This window comes from Neodiprion fabricii, chromosome 4 (genome assembly GCF_021155785.1).
Source record: "Neodiprion fabricii isolate iyNeoFabr1 chromosome 4, iyNeoFabr1.1, whole genome shotgun sequence".
NCBI classification, from domain to species: Eukaryota; Metazoa; Arthropoda; class Insecta; order Hymenoptera; family Diprionidae; genus Neodiprion; species Neodiprion fabricii.
In genome coordinates, this window is record NC_060242.1 from 26500910 (window position 1) to 26521717 (window position 20808).

General features: G+C 38.4%; 1 protein-coding gene across 2 annotated transcripts in view; it reads right to left on the reverse strand.

Annotated features, from left to right (window-relative positions):
• LOC124181460 overlaps positions 1-20808 on the reverse strand; it is a 66742-nt gene that overhangs the window by 37463 nt on the left and 8471 nt on the right. The window contains exon 1 of one of the 2 annotated variants that reach the window (XM_046568061.1): positions 6643-7285. The exons of the other annotated variant lie outside the window; for it this stretch is intronic. The gene's annotated coding sequence lies outside the window, so the exon portion shown is untranslated. Of the gene's footprint in view, positions 1-6642; positions 7286-20808 lie in introns of those variants that run through there. 2 annotated transcript variants of the gene reach the window in all.

The following is a 20808-nucleotide window of genomic DNA, read 5'->3' on the forward strand; positions in this document are numbered from 1 at the left end:
GCGGTGCAAAGGCGTTCAATGCGGCTCCCATTTCAAACGGAGAGGAAATTATAAGAATGCTCCTGCTTCTGGCATTCCGTTGATTTATGCACGACGCATACACGATACATGTACTGAAATATAAACTCGCTTTTCAAGTCACTTCCAGCGTCTACACGCGTGTGTTGTATATTATATATGTATCCTGTATGCCTGACAGAGCTGCTTCGCTGTAATAGGTGTGTCACATTTCGAATTTATACCGCATCATCTAATTGTCAGGTGATTTGTCGGGATGGAATTCATCAGCCAGCAAAACTGATTGTAATTTTGTTTAGATGAAAGACGAACGGTGTGCTTGTGATGGCTGAAAAAAAAAAAAAAAAAAACGTTATCGACGTCTAGTGTTTCTTCTAATTTTTTTTTCTTCCACTGGCACGACTGTTTTTGACATTCGATTTTACCAATTATCTTATGTCCTTCCTTTGTCGAGAAAGTTAGTTTCCGATAATTTCAGTCGGTAAAAAGGGACTGTTTCTTGTGTCATTACTTTAATTCCATAGCAAGAACAGAGAAAAAATATAACTGAAACGTAAACTTGTAAGAACAGCACGGGTAGCATTTCATAGCTGAAATTGATCGTGAACAAGAATTTGCATGTTAAGTGAGCAGCGCCAAGTCCGATTATTTTCGCAGAATTAAAAAACGCTTCGAACAAATGTCACGCGTCATCGATATTGGAGAAAGAATCTAACGAACTTGTAACGAGAATTACAAGATCGCGAGTACAGATATAAGATAATTGATGTACAAAAATTTGACGAAGGTCGATCATCGATCGCTCTCTTACACAATCGCAAACAACAGCTGTAGCTCTGACCGTTCGACGTCATTTCTGTCAAGCATCTCGTAACCTTTTTTCAAGGATACGAAATCCGACGGTTTGCCTATAATATCATCACACATCGTACATCGTACATCATACATAGTATTAAGGTTTGAAACCAAAGTTTAGATGTCGGATGTTCGGATGTTCATAAAGTGACGTCATCGATCTATAGTAATCGTAACGACCAAAATCAGCTAGTCGAATTCCTCAGTCTGGAAACAACCACGCGATAGAGCGGACGTACGAAAATCATGCTCCGCAGATTTCGAGTACCGGGTTCTACGCTAAGGTACGCTAAAATTAATCTCAACAGCTTGCAATAAAATAACCAACTGTTTACAAAGTCAGAAAATTTATTGTGCGTACTCGAGAGAATTGAACAACATCGTTAAGCCGATTGTTTTGGCGATAGAATTAAATCGAAATCGAGCTATTCTTGTTGAAAATATATCGTAAATTGACGACCGGGGATTTTCTTATCTACCGCTGAATAATCGAATGAAAAAAAGGTTGTAACATCCTCTCTGTATACCGTAACCGACACGCTCCGTGACGAACACGGTGTGTAACCAACACTAGGAACGATCGGAACTTTTTCTCGGTCACGTGTATGATACGTAGTAACACACGTAGTAAACGCGCCAGTGTGTAAACCTGCGACGATGAGAGATGATGCTCTGATTATTTTTCTTCTCTATATTTTTTTCGTACGTCACAACGGGGAAATCCCCACCATGCGCGGAGAGATAGCGAGATAGCGATGTTCCCTGCTTTACGTTGAATTAAGGTGTGTGATACAACGCCGGGCACAATGTAAGCGATCGCGAGCATGCGTCCGATAGACAAGGCTCCGATTACCTCTCGAGTAAATCGACGAGCATAACGGAAGCGAACGTGTCCAGCGTCGAGCCGAATCAAGGATCGTACAAGAGTCGCAATGTTAGACAGAAGATTGTACTATTTTGGGTCTGGGTGCACGGTGATTGGGAGAAATTATTATTTAGAAGCGGGGAAATCGTAAAAATATTTCCAAACATTACTGCAAAATTTTTTCCGGTGACCAAAAAACGAAAACACAAACTTTCGACTCCGATACGATAATCACTGGTGAGTGTGCGGCGTTATAAATAGCTTGACCAATAAACAACCTCGTTGCAGAGTAAAAAAATACTGCGACATTCGTGAAAGCTTCCGAGTAGCGTATATATCTACAAACGTGCACGTTCACTTTCATTTCTGATGTACAATTATCAACGAGTCACATTATGCGTGTATAGTAGCGTGTACATACGCGTATAGATAATATACATATATAGAGGAGAAAAGTAGTTTTGAACTCCGAGACGCGCGACGAGGACTATCTGTAATGGTAGTAACTCTTCGCAAAGGCACCACAGCTGAGCTCGATGGTTATGAATGCTAACAGTTTTCTAATTGGCAGTGGTACCGTGGCATCCTCCTCCCGTCAACGGATCGGCAATCATCGCTATCCGCAAGATTGGTTATGCAGAAATCATTATACAATATACACACGCCACTCCTCTATATTCATAACTATCCGCTAAAAATATCCGTGTGTCACGAGCTCGTTTATTTTCCTATTCGGAAACGGCCACCAACTTTTCGGCGATCGTTACACTCGCGTGCAACGTACGTGCATTATTATTCTTCCCCGCTTAACGTAACGATATCGAAACGAGACGAGGTAAACCGTATGTGAAAAGTATCACGAGCGATTGCCTGTCTCGTGTGACTAGTACTCGTATTTTGTCCAATCACGAATCAATTTCTTTCGTACACACACGATGAATGGATTTGCTGACTCTGCCAAGTACCAATCACGAGACAAGTTCTCTGCTTTGGATCTAACGTGACATATCATTTGTCGTTCAACAATTAGCGATGAGAACCATTTTTTCTTATCAAGACGTGAAACTACGATTGTTTTAATCGACGAAACATTATCTTACGGTTCTTTTATCTTTTGCTTGAAATTTTCGCGGTGACGTAATCAACGTCACTTTTGACAATCGGCCAATTCTTGAAGGATCGAAGTAAGGATCGCCGAGTGCACAATATATTGCACACCAAACATGCTTGCAGCATGAGTGTTCGCAGCACGCTCGTGCATTTCCTTCCATAAGGTCACGGTACGGTTTGTGTATTTGCGTTGGCTCACGACTAAAGTGACTGCGTAATGTCCCTGCCACACGCTAATCCGTAAGTATCCAACCGTACTCAAGGAACGCCAAATGCATCCCAGAGAATTCTTCCTCTTCTTCACATATTTGCATTCAAGCAACTGCGGTAATGGATTAAAAAGTAGAACAAGTCGAAGAACAAACATTTTTCAAAGAATACGATATTTTCGAAATGAAGAAAATCTTTTTTGGTTCGTTTTAAAGTCCTCTTTAACCTGGAGAATATGTTAATCGATCGATAACACAATTTGGTCAAGAATAAAGTAACTTGTGACTTGGAGAAGTGAATTGAATTTATTTGAATAGCTTATTCGGACAATACGACGAAACGAGGAACAGCTCAATGCTTTCTTCTGAAACCTTGGAATTGTTCCCATATTTTTACATTCCGAAGAATAACATTGCTTTTGCATGGATCTCGCAAAGTCGAAAGTTTTTTCAACTCTGTTTAACAATGAGAATTGATTGAGAATTGCAAATTTAGCGGATAACTTCGAGATTTCAGGATTCCAAAGACTTGTGATACTACTTCTACATTCGTCTTGCACTTCGTTCAACGTTTTACTAGATATTAGGAACATTCAACTTGCTTGAAGATCGCGATTTGCAGATGGGTGATCCATTATCGTCATTGCCACACGGTTTTTTCTCACAAAATTACTCCGACTATAGGTAAAAAATTTCGAAAGGTTGAAGTTCGCAAGGTGAACTCCTCAGGATATGAATTCGAAATCCAGCTCCTAAAACTATCGAAGGTCAGTATACGAAATAGCAGGAAAAAAGAAACAAACAAGTAAATCATTACACAAATAACAAATTTTATCCTCATTTTTTGTTCGTAATCCCGTAAAAACTTCCGGTGGTAATTGCAGAGTTTTTACCAGTTTCGGCCACCTGATGTGATTATTGTCCGATCGAATCGTGGTCCTCTAACTCATGACGCGTGATCGAAGGTAATGACGATGAATGAATGGTACAGGGATGCTTTGATCCACGCAAAAACTATTCGTAAGACAATAAGGTGTGTCGATTGTCGAAAACTTTTGTCAAGAACTTGCTTAAAGTCGGATTTTGGTGATGAAAAATATTGAATAATCGAACAGAATGAAAGTAAAGGTTAACAAGTTGGTGCAGAATTTTACGAAGGTGGCCACAAATGGTAAAATATAGAGGCCATTTACCTACTCGAAGATCAAATTAATGGTCGCGATTTATCAACACTGATCTCCAATATCACTCCTGATTTCCGATGACTTCGGAGCGGTCGATAAGACGACTGTCGGTGATTTTCGGATTATATGGAATCACAAAAAAATCGATGGAAATTACTAGAAATAATCGAAAACGTTGTGAAATCATTGAAGATTTAAAAAATCACACGATGAGCTAAAAGTCAATAGAAGTTTAATGAATTGACACCATTCGGCGTTCGTCAGATCGCCAGACTTACAACACTTGCCGGGCGATTTCTCGAGTGCTATATCATTTGTGATTTGAAATGATTCGCAATGATTTCTTACGATTTCGGTTCACTCGGTCACGCTTCCTCGTTGTTATAATAAATATTTCAATCTCTCGAGTTTCTTTCTTTTTGCAATTTGATTTCCAAGTGTTCGATTCGTGATTTCTTATGCAACATTACAAACTTTGACATGATTAAATATTCCTGGAAATTTTTATGTCCTCCGCAGGATTTGAACCGATTTGTTTCACCGCACTCCCGAGAGAAAAATTTGGAACACGTTCGAACCTCTCAACCCTCTATAATTCCTTTGTCGTTCAGGTATGCCGAGTAGAATTTAGATGTCATTCCACACTCTCCAGATCCTCTCAGCTCAGGTTGACTGACAAGAATAGAGCTTCGAAGTTGTCAAGAATTCTAGATCGAAATTGGTCATCGAGATTGTCAGGTCTTAGTCAAACTCGAAGAGTGCCGCGAATCCACGGAATTCGAGAAAAGAAAACCTCAAGGATCAATTGAGGTCTAAGCCAGGAACGTTACAAACGAGGCTTCCGTGGATTAAACGAGTCCCAATTTCGGATCGCGGTATATCCTCGAACATCAGAGGTTCGAGGTTCAATTAGGATCTTTATAACTCGGGATTTCCTTGATACCTAAGAACGCATGTATATGTAAAATGAGCTGGGTTATATTTGTCCAAAAGACGTAAACGTCCCATTGATCCGCCCATCATCATTTATGCCTCTCTTGCTCCAGCGAAGCGGTTTAAGGGGGTGCCCTGATCGATTTCCATGTTGACACACACATATCTTCAAATATCGAAGCCCGCGTATCTCAAACGCTTAACAGCCGCATTCTATACACAACTCTGAACAAAACGCTCCGATGCATTTTCATTTGACGCAGAACTAAAGGAATGGCATGGATTCTACGAAATCGCTATAGTAAATTCGTCGAATTCGTGCCATTTATTTATTAATGCATGATTATTGCATAAAAACAGTTCAACGATGTCTCATTTTATTCCTCATTCTTTCCGGAATAGCGCAAAGTATCTCAGCCGCGCACTTTTTGGCCCTTGAAATGCGAGAAATGTGGTTATAAAAATTACAAATTTTTTTCACGATTATCGGAATATGAATAACCTTCCTCAATTCCGCTACAAAAGAGCGATGCACCGTCAAAGCTTAAGCCCTATTCGTCCGTTTGTTTACGTTTAATATAGGAAGAAAAAGGGTGAGTTTGCTCGGTCGGTAAGGGCGCGATTACTGCGCGACCTTAAGCCCATTTTTGCGTTCGAAATACGCGGACTCCGATATTTTGATACGCAAGCGTCGACGTCGAAATCTATCAGGGTGGCACCCTCGTAACAATAAGCGATCGTTCGATCATCCCGCATCACGTCGCTCGAGGTGCACGTCAGCTCGATGTAACCTCGTACAAGGCAACCGACGCCAGCACCGCGCGCTCACTTTCGAGTCAACGAGCTGGCGAGCAGTCGTCGCCTATTATATCCATACTTGCAAACCTTGCGTGCGTCGCTTGGCCGAAGTAGAAACGCTGATTACGGGTCGGCCGATGCAAGCCAAGCAGCTGTTGCACACTCGCAACCAACTTCACACACATGCGTAGGAAGGTGCGCGTGACGCTTACGCTTCTCTCCGCGTCGCTCGCCGCGTGCACGGTGAAACGGCACACACCCGCAAAGCACAGAATAGGTGAACCTTTGGCGATTAAAAATTAATTAACAACGTCGTACCGTTCACCTAATGAAGCAGAAACGAAACTGACAACGAGCGCGTTCGATTTAATGTCTCTTGCACAGTTTTGCGAAAACTGTTTGACCGCTGCAGCTTTTCTGCATCACATGCGTGATCTGTAATTCCGTAGAGCGGACAGCTTTCAGGGTTTTCAGTGTCTCTGTATCTCTTGTCGGCAGAAGGACGCATTCCGGCACGTCCTCGGCAAATAATTAGACGCCTTACGTCTCTCTACGTGCATCTACCTACATACCTACGAGAGTCGAGACGCGTGTCTTAAACTAGTATCAGCGGTGGTTTCGCCTCGCCGCGCGGCACAGATATCGAGATCATTTTAGATCGTGATCCTACCTTTTTTTTTTTTTCTTCCTTCTATTTTTCTTGCTTTCCGTTTCGATAATCCACGCGAGTTCTCGGCGCCGTTTTCCTTCTTTACTTCATCGGTTGCGCGCACTTACTCGGTTCGGGCTTTTCGTTTTTATATATCGTATAGAAAAAAAAAGCACCTCTCTTTCTCCCAGCAAGGAACCGTACAGCGGTGCACGTCTTTGGAGAAAGCGAGTAGTTTTACCGTTGTGTGCAGGTAACTTTGACAGTCACGAAGTTGAATTTCGGCGCGAACGCAACGCCTTTCTTAGATTGCATTAAACACGTACGTAGTATACGCGATGTTATATTCATCCAAATAAAAAGTCTCGCACACTGCTACATGCAATTCAACACAATTTAACCGATACAAACTATCTGCGTCAAATGCATCGTTTTACAAGAAATTGTAAAAATATTTGAAAAAAATCAAATATCCCGAGTGGAAATCTCTCGCGGGCTGGTCTGCGTTTTGTTGTATGAATTTAAACCGGTATGTATCGAGCTCGTCGCGGCCTCGATACTGTCGTTAAAAAATTCTTGGGGAAACACCGAACTCAGCAGGTGCTGGCTAGCGACGGTAACCGGCAACTCTCTCGTCTGGGTTTCAACGCGCAACTGAGTTGATTCCGGCGATGGCTAACCGAGCGCGGTGCCGCAGCGGTCCGGCAATGCCGGGAGGAAGACGGCGGCGTCGGGCGCTTTGGCGGGGAGCGTCGCGGCGCCTGACGTGGGCACCTGACGCCGCGCAGGCAGGTGGATCTGGTTTGATGGAACTCGCGGGGAATCGCGATGCGCCATCCGATTTCGAACAAGAGTTCGGCTTTTTGCCTTTTCCTCGAAAGTCAGCTACACCGACGAAAATTTCATTTTAAACTTTCCGCTTCTTGTTCATTTTTTATTTATTTTTTTCAATTTTTTATAGCTGACGAAGAAATAGAAGTATCAGGGAATTTGTTATAATCGCAAGGAAAATGAAAAGTATGATTTTTCACCAGATCTCGACGTTTGCCCGTGTGAGTCATTTCTTCTTCGAGGTTGCATGCAGAAGAACGTATTAACGGATTTTTATGATTTGGGCCTCGATTGAAACGGCTTTTCTCAATGTATTTGGATATGATCCGTTTGGTGGTTTTTCGAGTTATTCGATTGACAGCATCAGGAACGAAATGAAAATTATGATATCTTGAGAGTGTATCAATGGATTTTGATGACATTTGTCTATATCAACCAAGATTTTCTCAACTTAGAACTGATTAAATTTTAGATTTTATCGGTCACGTGCTTTTTGAGTTGCTGTAATAACCATATTGGGGGGAAAAAAAAATTCAATTTCATTCGCGAATGTTTTAACGTCACAAAACGTATCCCGGCGGGAAGTTTTTAGGTTTGCCCCATCAAGGTCCGCCAAATTTATCACTTCTTTTCAGATCATATATACCGGACACTGAAAACTCTAGTAAAATGGGTTGTATCGTGCAAAATAACGCTTGAAATACAAATTGCTTGAATTACAAGGAAATTTTATAACAACAACCGTTTAACGTACAATTATTGTAGTTTCTAATACATAGGTAGAACATTTTACGATCACTAATTTACTACATGTTTCCGTGAAGTAGAGCCTTAAGATGAATTTAATATTCCACCAATATCAAATTATCCCAATACTCACAGGAAAGTTTAGTATGATTATCTATAATCAGAAAGAATATAGTTGAGATCAACGGTCTAATGTATGAGTGATTTCTGTAGTGTAATCGACATTTTTCTCGTCTATACATTTCGTACTTTTTCTACGAACCATTATTTTCATTTTATAATTACATATTTCAAATAAAAAAATTTGCGTTGAAACGATACGCTTGAGTTTTTTTTTTATGGGAAAGTTAAGCCGAGAAATTCCAGCTACGCAGGCTTTCTGAATTTTTGACGAATTGCAATTCTCGCAAAATATTTTTAAAATGTTTCCGAAGAGTTTTACGGAGAATAAAATGAACCTAAAGGAATTGCTAATTTTACCAACGTGATGAAATTCGTCCGAAATCTTTGCGACAAGAAGCTTTTAAAATAATCGTACGATACTTAATGAGAAGTGTCTGAAAATTTTGAGTGTCCCTTTCGAACTAATTCCGTTAAATTAGAACGACTACAAATACGTTAAAATAAATTCGGGGAAGGATGTCAAATGAACTTATTTTGACAAGATCGTCGAATTACGAATGATTTGAAAGACCGTAGAAGTAGGTAAAATAAATTTGGTATTTCAGACGTAATCAAAGCGATCGTCCAACTCCCATCGTTCCGCATCGAATACAAATTTATTACCACTTTATATTTTATACTTTGAATAAATTGATGAAAAGGCATTTTATAACCCTACCCCTTGATTTATGCCCGCGCGGAAAAGTTGTATATTTACATATTATTGTATACGCGGAAAGTTTCTCAACTCGAATGTTACGTCAGGCACTCTTCTTCGCGACCCATTGAACGCTCAATCGTCGTTGTTTATAATAAATCGGCATTGTTATTCCCTAGAACATGAAAGACGAGTATTTTTTTAATTCCAATTGTTTACCTACGCGAGTTCGAATCATCTTCAACGCCTGAGGCGTATCAGAGGTTACGATTAGTTGCCCATCGCATCTTACGAAGTGGCTCGAATACGTTTGACGCATGCATTATACACGTGGAGTAGTGATTTCGCCGTTGAAAGAAATCATTTCCATATACGTATAATGTGCGTGCGTGCGTGTATGTGTGTGTGTGTACACACAAATGCGTATAATAAAAACTCTGAGAAGTAATTAACGATATTTCCGCCCACGACGTTGTTTTCTAGCCCAGTGAAATAATACTTGTAATATGTAACGGACCGCAAACAAAAGAAAAAAAAAAATATATATGTATATATATATGGTAAAAAAGAAAAACAAGATGTACACGTAACTGCATCGCTTTTTTTCGATTACTGTAGTGCATGTCAGCGAGAGTTCACGTGCAGATTTATACGGTAGAACCCGTATCTTGACAACGAACTTCTACACATCTTTTCTTCCCTCATTTAACGAAACGTTTGCAGATTATGATTCAACGCTGTTGTAAATAAAAATAATTATCCGGACCAAAAGTTTTATATATATATATATATGTGTATACGTGGGTATTGAAATTAACACGTTTTAGAAGCTCATTTATTATACTCTATTCCTATTCATTTGCCAATCCTGACGAAGGTGTTAATTAACGGAAAAAATTCACACAGATTCGTAAATTTGAAAAGAATTATCGAATCGTAGATGCGGTATTTGAAACATTGTGAGATGTTGAGTTTTGTGACGAAAAAAAATCTATAACAAAATCATTCGATCCGTGGACTATAAAATTGGGGTTCTACTGTGTAGAACACGCTGTATGGATGTGACTGGGAAACGATAATATATGTATACTTGAGCGTAATATAGACACCCGCGTACGTAGATAAAATCCCGTCAAAAAATGTTTATTATGAGAAATATATTACCCAAAACGAAGATGTTTGATCCGAATGAGTAAATATTTATTCGTCTATAATCTTACGTGCTTGATAGCGTCGTAGTGGTATAATTTGCTCCAAGTGAATTCGATCTTTTTCCTTTACTTTTTCATCTCTCTTTTCTCTTCTTAATTACTAGCATTCCAAGTATTCTTTGTAATCACGCCGCGCACAATAATTAGACACAGTACAGAAATTTATATCGCGTTCGTAATACACGTATTATAAATCGAAAGAAATTATTATCTTTCTTATTACACGATTTATGGACACAATTTTCGGTCAAGATAGAAGATTAAAGTTTCATCTGCGGCATAAATGTTTCATTGACTCTCAAAAAAAGTGTCAATATAATAACATTGATATGTAATTATCATTTCTTAATACAGGCGAATGACCCGATGGACATTATTGGACATTCAAGTTTATTTTTTTTTTTATTGGTACTAATTATGAGAATCTGGGACAAAGCAGATTGTTCACATTTGAATGACTCCGAGCGAATTAACGCCGGTTAAATAATTTTTTCTTTTTTCATCATTCCCGATTCATTTTTTCTTTCACGTTCACTGACGAACATCAAACTGCTGTTCTCAATGTTTGTCATTTATATTCAGTCATTAGTTCCCATTTCTTCCATACATGGGGAGTTCCATACGCAACGTGCAATCGATTGTCCACGCCCCTTCCGATTTGTCTCAAACTTGGTCAAGTCAATTAATGGGTTGTAAAAAAAATTCCTCTAAATAATAACAATTCCACCTTTTACAAGTTGCGAGTTACACCGAGTCCAAAATTTGTAATTATTTTTTTCACATCGCACAAATCGATTGCACATCACGTATGTAACTCCCCGTATACATCTTGTTTTCTTCACTTCAAGTCTTCCGCTTGCATTCATTGTCATACGTGTATATGCGTGCAATGCCTGTATCATTTCGTGCGAAATCCATTCCGTTCAACATTTGTCACGCACATGATTAACAATAAGCGGCATGCCAGGGCGCTCACGGCTATTACCTGCACGTCTGCAAATACGTGTGTATAAACTACGTAGGTGTGTATGTATATATATATATATATATATATATGAATGTCTGCACGTAGGTACAGATTGTGTTTTGTCCGAGAAAAGAAGAGGAGCGGCAGATGTGTTTAATAATAAATTTTGAACACGTGCTGGGACCAATAACGGTGCGTCTGTGTGTGTGTGTGTGCAATAATAAAAGCGAGATATACATATATCAATTATAAACAATCGTTGCGTAACGTTACTATAATACCGAAATTTTTATCGAATATGTTTATTATAACGCAGTGCAGATGTCCGATGATCTCGCGTTTTAATCGCGAGGCGCGTTATCGCCACTGAAATTAAGCAAATCTCAGAAGAGGATTCGTGTATGTATAATAAATAACAGTTGTCTACCGCATACGTGACTATGCGATTAGATCTAGAGATATTCCTTATCGCTAAATCACTGGCATCGTCGCGTCTTGTTGACGAATCCGATCCGTCGTTATCGCCTGACGCGTTTTTCCAATAAAACGTATACACGTCTTTTATAAGGAGAAAGCATTCCAGAGTTAATTTTCGCGTGCGGGTTAATTAATACATGTGCCCGTGGCTCTTAATGATTACCGATTACATCAACGAATTCGTCACCGTGATTTACGTTGTAATGCGCAGACTGAAAAATGAGAAAACTTCCGTACAGAAAGTTCGCCGGCTTCGGTGAAACTGCACAGGCATCGGCGTCGGTGCGAAGTTGACTGCTGTTGCGGTTCTCGCGCGCTGTTTGAATATATTGAATCGATCAACGGCGTTGCGGAATTTTAGCGGATTACAGCGATGCGAGAAAATGTTGCGTCGGTGTTCCACATTCGTTGTTAGGATTTGCACCGAAGGGTTATTCACTTGGAAGTGAAATGAGTGATGCCGATTCAGTAAGATTGATTTCCAGTCTGTCGAGTAATTTTCATCGATTTTCGATGCCTTCCGACTCTCGACAGAGTTACAGGTAATCACAAATAATCACTGGGGATCACCCAGAATGCTGGGAAATCATTGGAAATTAAGGGAAATCGAGAAAATTACACGATAAGGTAGAAATCTGTCCAATATTATCGCTTTGAAATCATTTGGCGTTGACCGTAAGACCTAAAATGGTTTTCACGACTTTTCTGACTTTCTGGCATGCTTTTCATTCCAAGTAATTCACAATGATTTCAGCTATCTCGATCATCATTCCTCCGTCCATAAAATAGATATGTGTTATGTAGTTGTTGCCAGTGTTTAATTGAATTTCATTTATAAATTTACAAAATGAGTAATGAAACAACTCAATTTCGACGATTTGCAAAGAAAACAATTGTAAAAAGTTTTTTTATCCGACGTTGCCACAATTTCACGTGTCAGATACGTCATTCATCATTGAATATGGCTAATCGATATCTACTTGAATTTTCGATCATTTAGATAAAAATATTTAATTGATTAATATGAAATACAATTTTTTGTAATAATATCTTTAGCACTTGTGATTAAATTTCATCCAAAGGGTTACCCTATTGACTACACGTTGAATATCCATATTTTAATAACTAATCGCACAAAAACCACACGTCAGATCTTTCTCAAAAAATTATCCTACACGTATTTATTAACGATTAATAAAATACAAAAAATTCAGCTTTTTATCCTTACATTGCTCTACGTGTCCGAAGAACCTTAAAAGGCGAGTCGTTCAAGAGAGAGGGATAATCGAGGCGATTTAAGACGCGTGTTTTGAAATAGCGAGAGAGGGAGAGAGAGAGGGAGAGAGGGAGGGGCGGGGGGAGAACTACTCGCTCGTCAAGTCGTACAGACTAAGTGACCAAGCGACCCCTCGTGATGAAATTGACCCTGGAAATTGACAAGGTCTCGCCGGTCAGCTCCTGACGCTTTCACAGCGCTGGATGGATGGACCGTGATGCAGGAAACGGTCGCTGCCAATTAGGAAGTGGCGATCGGGATTACTGGAACGTAGCCTAAGGCCGAATCTCTTCCTTTTAGAAACCGCGGAATCCATGACACGTGCAATTATCAATCAACCGAGTCGTCGAATTACACCCTACGACACATCGCGTTAAACTGCGGTTTAATACCAATGTGCGGGGATTATTTTTAGACACTCGTGTGGTCAGAGCTGACATTCGGTACTTGAGAGGCACTTGATCGTTCATCCTATTAACAACAGAAACACCGTCGCGTCACGAGAGAATCGTTTCGGGCTTCCGAGCGCTGTTCTTTCCGGGAATGAAATGTTCTTGACGTTGAATTCTTTAAACTTTGCCGTTTTCTAGCGCTCTAATTATGGTCTAATGATCGTCTGTGGTGACTATTGAGTTATAAGGGCTGTATATTTTCTTTGGGACTTGCGTGAATTTTTTTTCCCGAAACATCCGTTGCGCCGTAGGTGAGGACTGTAAGTCGGTGTATACGTGATACGATTCTTTAGCGGCTGGATCGGAAATGAAAGTCAACTTCCAGGCATCGTGCCACTCGGAACACTTTCACAAATACCGTATACCACGTCTTTCATAGATTTTTGGGAACTATTACGCATCTCGTTAAGAGACGATATTATTACGCTGGAAGTAATTACGCCCAGCTTTCTTCTTGCTTCCTGTAGTGAAAATGTACAATCTATTAACTCGAGAAACTTTTCTCCAGAAGCCCTCCAAATTATGAAAATAAACAAACTGTACCAATCGTCGTACTTTAGTTTTTTCGTTACAGTGAAACGACGAGTAATTGTTGAAACGTTGAACGTTAGATCTGAAGTTCAAAGACGATTTAGCAGACTAGCATTCATCATCAACATCTAGTTATCGAAGCGATCGAAGTAAGTGGCTTCGTAATTGAGATTAAGTCGTACATCCGATTGATTTTTCTTTTATTTAAATTAGAATACACCGAAGAACGCGAGGAATAAATTTTCAAGATGCCTCTCCGTCCCACTTCGAGTGTTTAATACGACAATCGGCTGTGATTTGTCTTCTATACGCCGATCTTTTCGTTATATCCTTGCCGATGCAATGTATCGACGAAGAGAAAAAATCCGCATACGGTGTGTTAAACTGCTTCGGAAAATAAGAATAATAGAAACAGACCGTAACGATGGACTAACTTTTTTGCTCGGTATTTCTTTTCTCAGAGAAGAAAGACGACGGAGTCAACACTTGGTCGACATGCGTGCCTTGACAATAAGTAATTGATCGAATTGCAAAATATCACGTACTTGTCAGAAAACTGTGCTCTATCACAAAATAGTCATTGGCAAAGCTTGACTCGGCTTAATTATGCGCTTCGAAACTGGGTAAAAAAAAACTATCGGGAATTTATCTTTAGCGAGAAATGAGCTTACTTTGTATAATGCGGATGGTAAAATTTTTCACCCACATTTTCACGCGACGCATTTACTTGCGTTTCTTGAAAAAAGGTTTTAACGTATAATATGTACATCGCATTTCACCATAAGCTTCAGACGCATACAATTTTCCTTTTGGCGCGCAAGGATAAAAGAACGATTCCAATCTGTCAGGATTAGTCGCCAGGATTCCAATGACCGAGTTATGTTCGTTCTTTTACCGTTGGAAAATTTCGCGCAGCGACAATTCTGTAACACGACCCAGACAAATGTAAAACGTAGAAAACTGCTTGCAAGTGTGTGTACGTATAAAGGAGCGAAGTGATAATTAAAAGTTATGTACAGCGGAGAATTTTTTCCAGGAGTCAACGCACGTTTTAAACATCGCACGCCTAAGGAATCATCACACAGACGAGAATGCACAAATGGACGCGTCAGATGCGAAACGGCGTTATCCGTACGATCTTCGAGGGTATGTTTGCCTGGTGGTAAAGATCTTCGGCTGAACTTGACTCGCAATCAGGTAAATTTCCGTGCATAATTTACACAGGTGTCAACGTTATTTCTACAGGTGATTTACACTCAGCGTCAAATCAGAGATAACGTCACACCGAGAGAAATATCTAGCTGCGTGTCCTTATAACTATTCGCATTTTTTAACGGGACCGAGAGATAATATTTTTAGGTACAAAATGAGTAGTAGAATTTTAAAAACATTTTTCGCTTGTATTTATATTTCTCCGTTTTTTCTACATTTTATTTTGTAAACTGAATATAATATCGTATTCTCGAAGGATTCACCCACCGTTTTAAGTGTGAAGCGTCTACAATAACACCGCACACTGATAAAACACTGATAAAAAAATCTCCGTACTGAATGTTTTTATACTCTGACTGACCCTTTTAACTTATTTATTCGAATGTCGCGTCGTGTCGTTTTGTTTCAGGCTCAGATTTTCCTTATTTTCGTAAAGACTTTACCCTGTAAATTATGTTAAAAATGGTTAACCGCAAACTAACTTCTCTTTTTCATGTACAATTTTGCAAATCGTATTTTTTCTCCAAGTCCTACAATATGTCGTGAGAGTAAAACATGATTCAAATTAGCGAGGGTCATGTGATCCGATCAAAATGGTCCGCAAATAAAAGAAGAGAAGAATTTTAAAGCAAAAGAAAAATGAGAAGTAAAGAACGGCAAGACTGTATTACAAAGTCATTTATCGACAACCGTGAAAGTATAGATTATACCTGGTAATATTAGAAGAAAAAAGAAGAAATACTAATAATAATTAGCGACTACGCTGATTTTCTTTTTAACTTTATTCTCAAATCAAAACAATACGCGGAATTCCAAATTCGCGTTAATATTCGTTTATTGCTTTTCGAGGGAAAATTACAGGCCATAATACGAAGTAGCTGCAAATAATTGTCCGACCTAATGAGTATCGAAATATACGAAAGTAAATTAGTAGAAAATTATATGACGTAATAACCTACGGTACCTAGTACAACAAAACGGATTTTTCAGCGAGGACGGGATTTCAAGTGTTCGAGGTAAACAACAGCTTTGTATCTCGTATTTTGTTATTTTTCATTACTTGCGATTCTTCGCGAAACTTGTGGTAATAAAAAATAGTATCAAGAAACGATTTTATCGTCTTTTACGGCAACTGTGAAATAATCTTTCGTTGAAACAATTATAATTTGTTATTCGGTCTCCAGACTACTTTCGATAAATAAACATTCCGCTCCTTCCGCTGCACTGCACAGTCGGTATTACTTTTTTCTTATTGTTAATACAACTCACAAGTAGAAAAAAATCGGCTGTAATCTCTAAATTTTAATCATTAAAAATTCACCGATTCCCGTTTCAGTAATTTTCCACCAATTTTTTTTTACCGATTTCCACATCGTACACGCAGCGATTTTTTCCTAACAACGTACACTTGAAAATGAGTATCGGTGAATTTTCAATGATTCAAACTCAAAGAGTTACGCTGCAACGATGACAAGACTGTCGTTACGATTTGGTACACAATTATAATCCCCGCCGGTCGTTTACTCGCCGTAATCGCAGCTTCTTATATTTTTAACGCAGACACCGTCTGATTAGTCACTTTTTGCATATCCGTCAAAACAATCTTGTAGCAACGTTATACCTTGGAAAAGAAACAACTACGTTCACCCGTTCTATGTGTTAGTCCAGAACAAATATCACCGCGAATATAATATTATTATGTATACACCTAATATACGGTAAAAACTCGACTGTGAAGCAATTAGTCGACGGCTGTTCGCTCATAATCCTACCTACGTTTATTCATTATAGGAGATGGGTATCACATTTACGTAAAGAAACACGATCGTTGAAAAAGTTCAAGTATCATGCTGGAAATGAATCCGCCGCGTCGTTTGCACAACGCGTTTTTTTCCTCTTTTTTTTTCCTTGCTACAAATGAGACAAAGAAAAAAAAATAAATAAATTCTTGCCACAAAGCAAATTCACCATAATTGGCTGCGGAAAGGAGAGAAAGGTGTTTAAGGTTTCGAGCTCTTTTAATCATGACTCTCTATATGTCGCAGTTCAATTAAATATTAAACAAACTAAATGTACGAAACAAGTTTAGTGGATGATCTCACTCGCGTATCAGCGGCTGTAATTTAAGAACAACTATCGTTACCTTGAAGCGATGTTTTTGTTTGTTTTGTTTGTTTTTAATTTAGTTTTTAAAGCGGTATTATCTCGCCGAGAAATTTTGACTGTATCGAAATTTAACGTCGACGATTTCATTTTCACTATACACTTATCTTATTCACCGTCTCTCGTACACACGTAAAGGCCTTTTGCAGTACAAACACGGACACACGCCTGGAGTGCTGTATTAACTCACGTGAATATAGTCATGTGTCAAAGCGAACTAAAATCAGGCTAAATTGTTTAAATTGATACATCAATCCGTTCCGCGTCCTGACGTACATACATAGCCGTGTGTCCTGTATTGCATGGGTGTAACATCGCACATGCGTGCGAACAGTTATTTTTTTTCTGCCCTCGTTTTCCAGTTTATAATAATACTAATAATAGACGCATTTATAACAAACCTACACAGCTAAAGATCAATAATTATCACCCCATTATGTGTTTACGACGTGTCGTATAAACCACATTCGACAGATATTCATCTATATTTTTATTCCCACGTCGTACGTTTAAGTACACCAATAGGTTCGTTATTATTAAGAATAATCGACCATAGAACCGGGATTTTTTTTTTTTTTTTTTGTTATCGAAGAAAACTGAATTCGCGTTAATTATTTCTTTTCAAATAATTTTTCAATTAAATTGAACACGATACGATTCTGTTAATTACAGTTATAGGACATACTTTCCGTACAGGGGTTAAAAAAACTCAAGTACCGGGGCTTAAATCGAACAAAAAACAGTGCAAAGCTTATAAATTTTGCAATTTTTCACCAAGTCTTGTGCTTTTAAAAAATTTCAATTTTCTCGTCGCGAAAATCTTCGCTCGAGTTGTAATATTGAAAGTTTTCTTCCGTTTTACTTTGTGCATTTTATGTAAGTATTTGTCTAATTGAGCCCACCGTCAATTATACGTAAAACGGTGGAATATTTTTATTGTAAATATTTGTGCGACTCGCTGTGTGCCAGAAGTCTCTTGGGCATAATGAGATCCAATTAGCGATAGGTATAAATTTTTCCTTTCACACGTAATAATACAACTATCCTCGATCTCGTTGCTGATAATTATATAGGTATAATACTTGTACATACGGCATTATTTTATTCGTCTAGATAAAAGATATTGTAAAATGATTTGACAATTATTAAGATGAAATCTTTGTCAAACGCCGGGGATCAGTAGAGGAGAAAATATTTTTGTTCGTATGTTTGACGCGAGATGTGAAAGAGGGATTTTCCATGAGAATTCGAGTAACTTTTAAGCCCATTTTTACTCGATTTTCGCTGCCGATTTGCACGGCATTGGTAATACAGATTTTTTTCACGATCCGTTACTTGTTCACTTAATGTGTTTGAACAAGATTGGCATCGCCTTTTAGAAAATTTTGTTATTCGATGATTGGAACTGATTGTTAATATATTGTGAATATACGTGCTATTATAAAAAATTGAATGGTAGAATAATTGACGAAAAAGAAAATGAAAAAATATCGCGCAATAATTTTTGACCAGCTTATCGGAACGCGATATGGGATGTGACAAATGAAACAGTGACTCATTTAAACAGCTGTATCGAAAGAACTATTTGTAAAATTGAATATGCGTGGAAAAATAGAAAACACAAAACAAGCACTTCGGTAACCGGCTTGAAGCACTTTGTTTTCACGGTAAAAATTTGTGTCAAATAACTTGAGAGCCTCTTGTACGTCTTGCGAGACTTCAATTGAAAACAAACTTCGACTTTGATAATTCGATTATGTGCGCAGTAATTGAAGTAACTGCAGTCAATATTGACCAACTTATACGTACATAATGAAAGCCGTTCGTGATTGAAAGGCTGAGAAGAAATACCGAGACTCGATTTAGCCTCGAGAGACGGGATAAAAGGTGACGGTAAAAAATCTAGCAAGGTGAAGATCGGATGTCGGTTGAATTGGCACGGAATGCCCTATGTATGAGTATTCCATCATCGCTGATTCGAAGTTTTGCGACGCCACGCGTGATTCGGCTCCCCTGACCACCGAGATTTAATCGGTTAAAACGGAAACTGCATGTAATATATCTAGGTATAAAAACGATGTGGGTATAATTTTTCTAAACTAACGGAAGCTCCAATGAAGCTTAAACCGAACGATCTGGCAATTCGCATCCTATACAAAATGTGCAATATAAGTATAGAGAATGCCTTGCGAGCCTGACAAACGTCCGACCCTCACCGTTTCTGATTTTATTCAAAACTTTTTCTGCAATCGTCACAACTCTGAAACGGTACCCCGAATTTTTTCAGATTTTGTATTCGACTACTGAAATATTTACGAATGTTTAAAGTTATGAAAAATGGAAATAAATAAGCCCGTCGTGTGCCCGGTCTTGAAATATTTGGAAAAGAAAATATAGTCATTGATATTTTAACTATGACATCACAAAAATCTCATTATTTGTCTAGCTGGAAAGAATGGAATAGGTGATTTAATTCGTAGATCAATTTTCCACAGATCGTCTGACTCAAATTGTGATCAACGATTATAATATTACTTATTAAATAATAAGTTCAACGTCTGTAGATTAATACGATTGCACATATCGGACTTAATTTTGTCAACTCACGAACTCAAGAATCTATCTCACATATAATTCGTAGGGAAGTCATTTACGAACAAAACGAGCTACTTTTTATCGAATCAGACGAACTATAGGGACTTTTCGGTGAAAAAATATTGGGAAAATGTGATTTCTCTAACGTTGTTAATGACGAGATGTTCACTGTAAAAATCTGATTCAACTCGATTAGATTGAGACGATGATAGACTTTTTATTTATTTATTTTTTCTAGCCGACTATATGTCCCGAACATCCTTAATCATTCGTGATAAATTCAGAAATATCGAGTGTTATGTTCTACTGATGAAAATCTAAGAAAGAAGAGAAATAAAAATGCAGAGAATAAAATTTACCGCGATGATTTATAATCAAACCGATGCGTATAATAATATAGGTGGAAATTATAGTCGCAGGCATGCCAACTTTGTTTGTGCACAATGTTCTGCTACTTGGTAGTTCCTCAGCTATTTATGCGTGTTTGCAGTTTACTAATAAACATTGTTTTATAATAGAGATGAAAACATTGCGCTAATGGTTATATTCATATACAGAATTCACTGAAACCGTCAATTTAGTTGAAATTAAGAAAACTTGTTATATTATCACGTGCTGATGAGACCGCTGGCTAATATTTGAAATTGACTCATTTCTAACATCTGGTTGTGTCTAAAATTTGATGTATTTTTCCATAGTCATTATTTTTCGTTACGACACATGCGTTCGGAAATTCTTTAACGGATGCTTCGAAACGGTTATCCGTTGCTAATTGCTGCATATTAAAAACCCCGCAAGATAATTCTGAAATTACGTTTTTACCTGTCAGTCGCAATAATAAATTCTGATGATGAATTTTCAGGTGAAAAATTTATAATGCAAAAATTTGCACTCGATGTGAATTT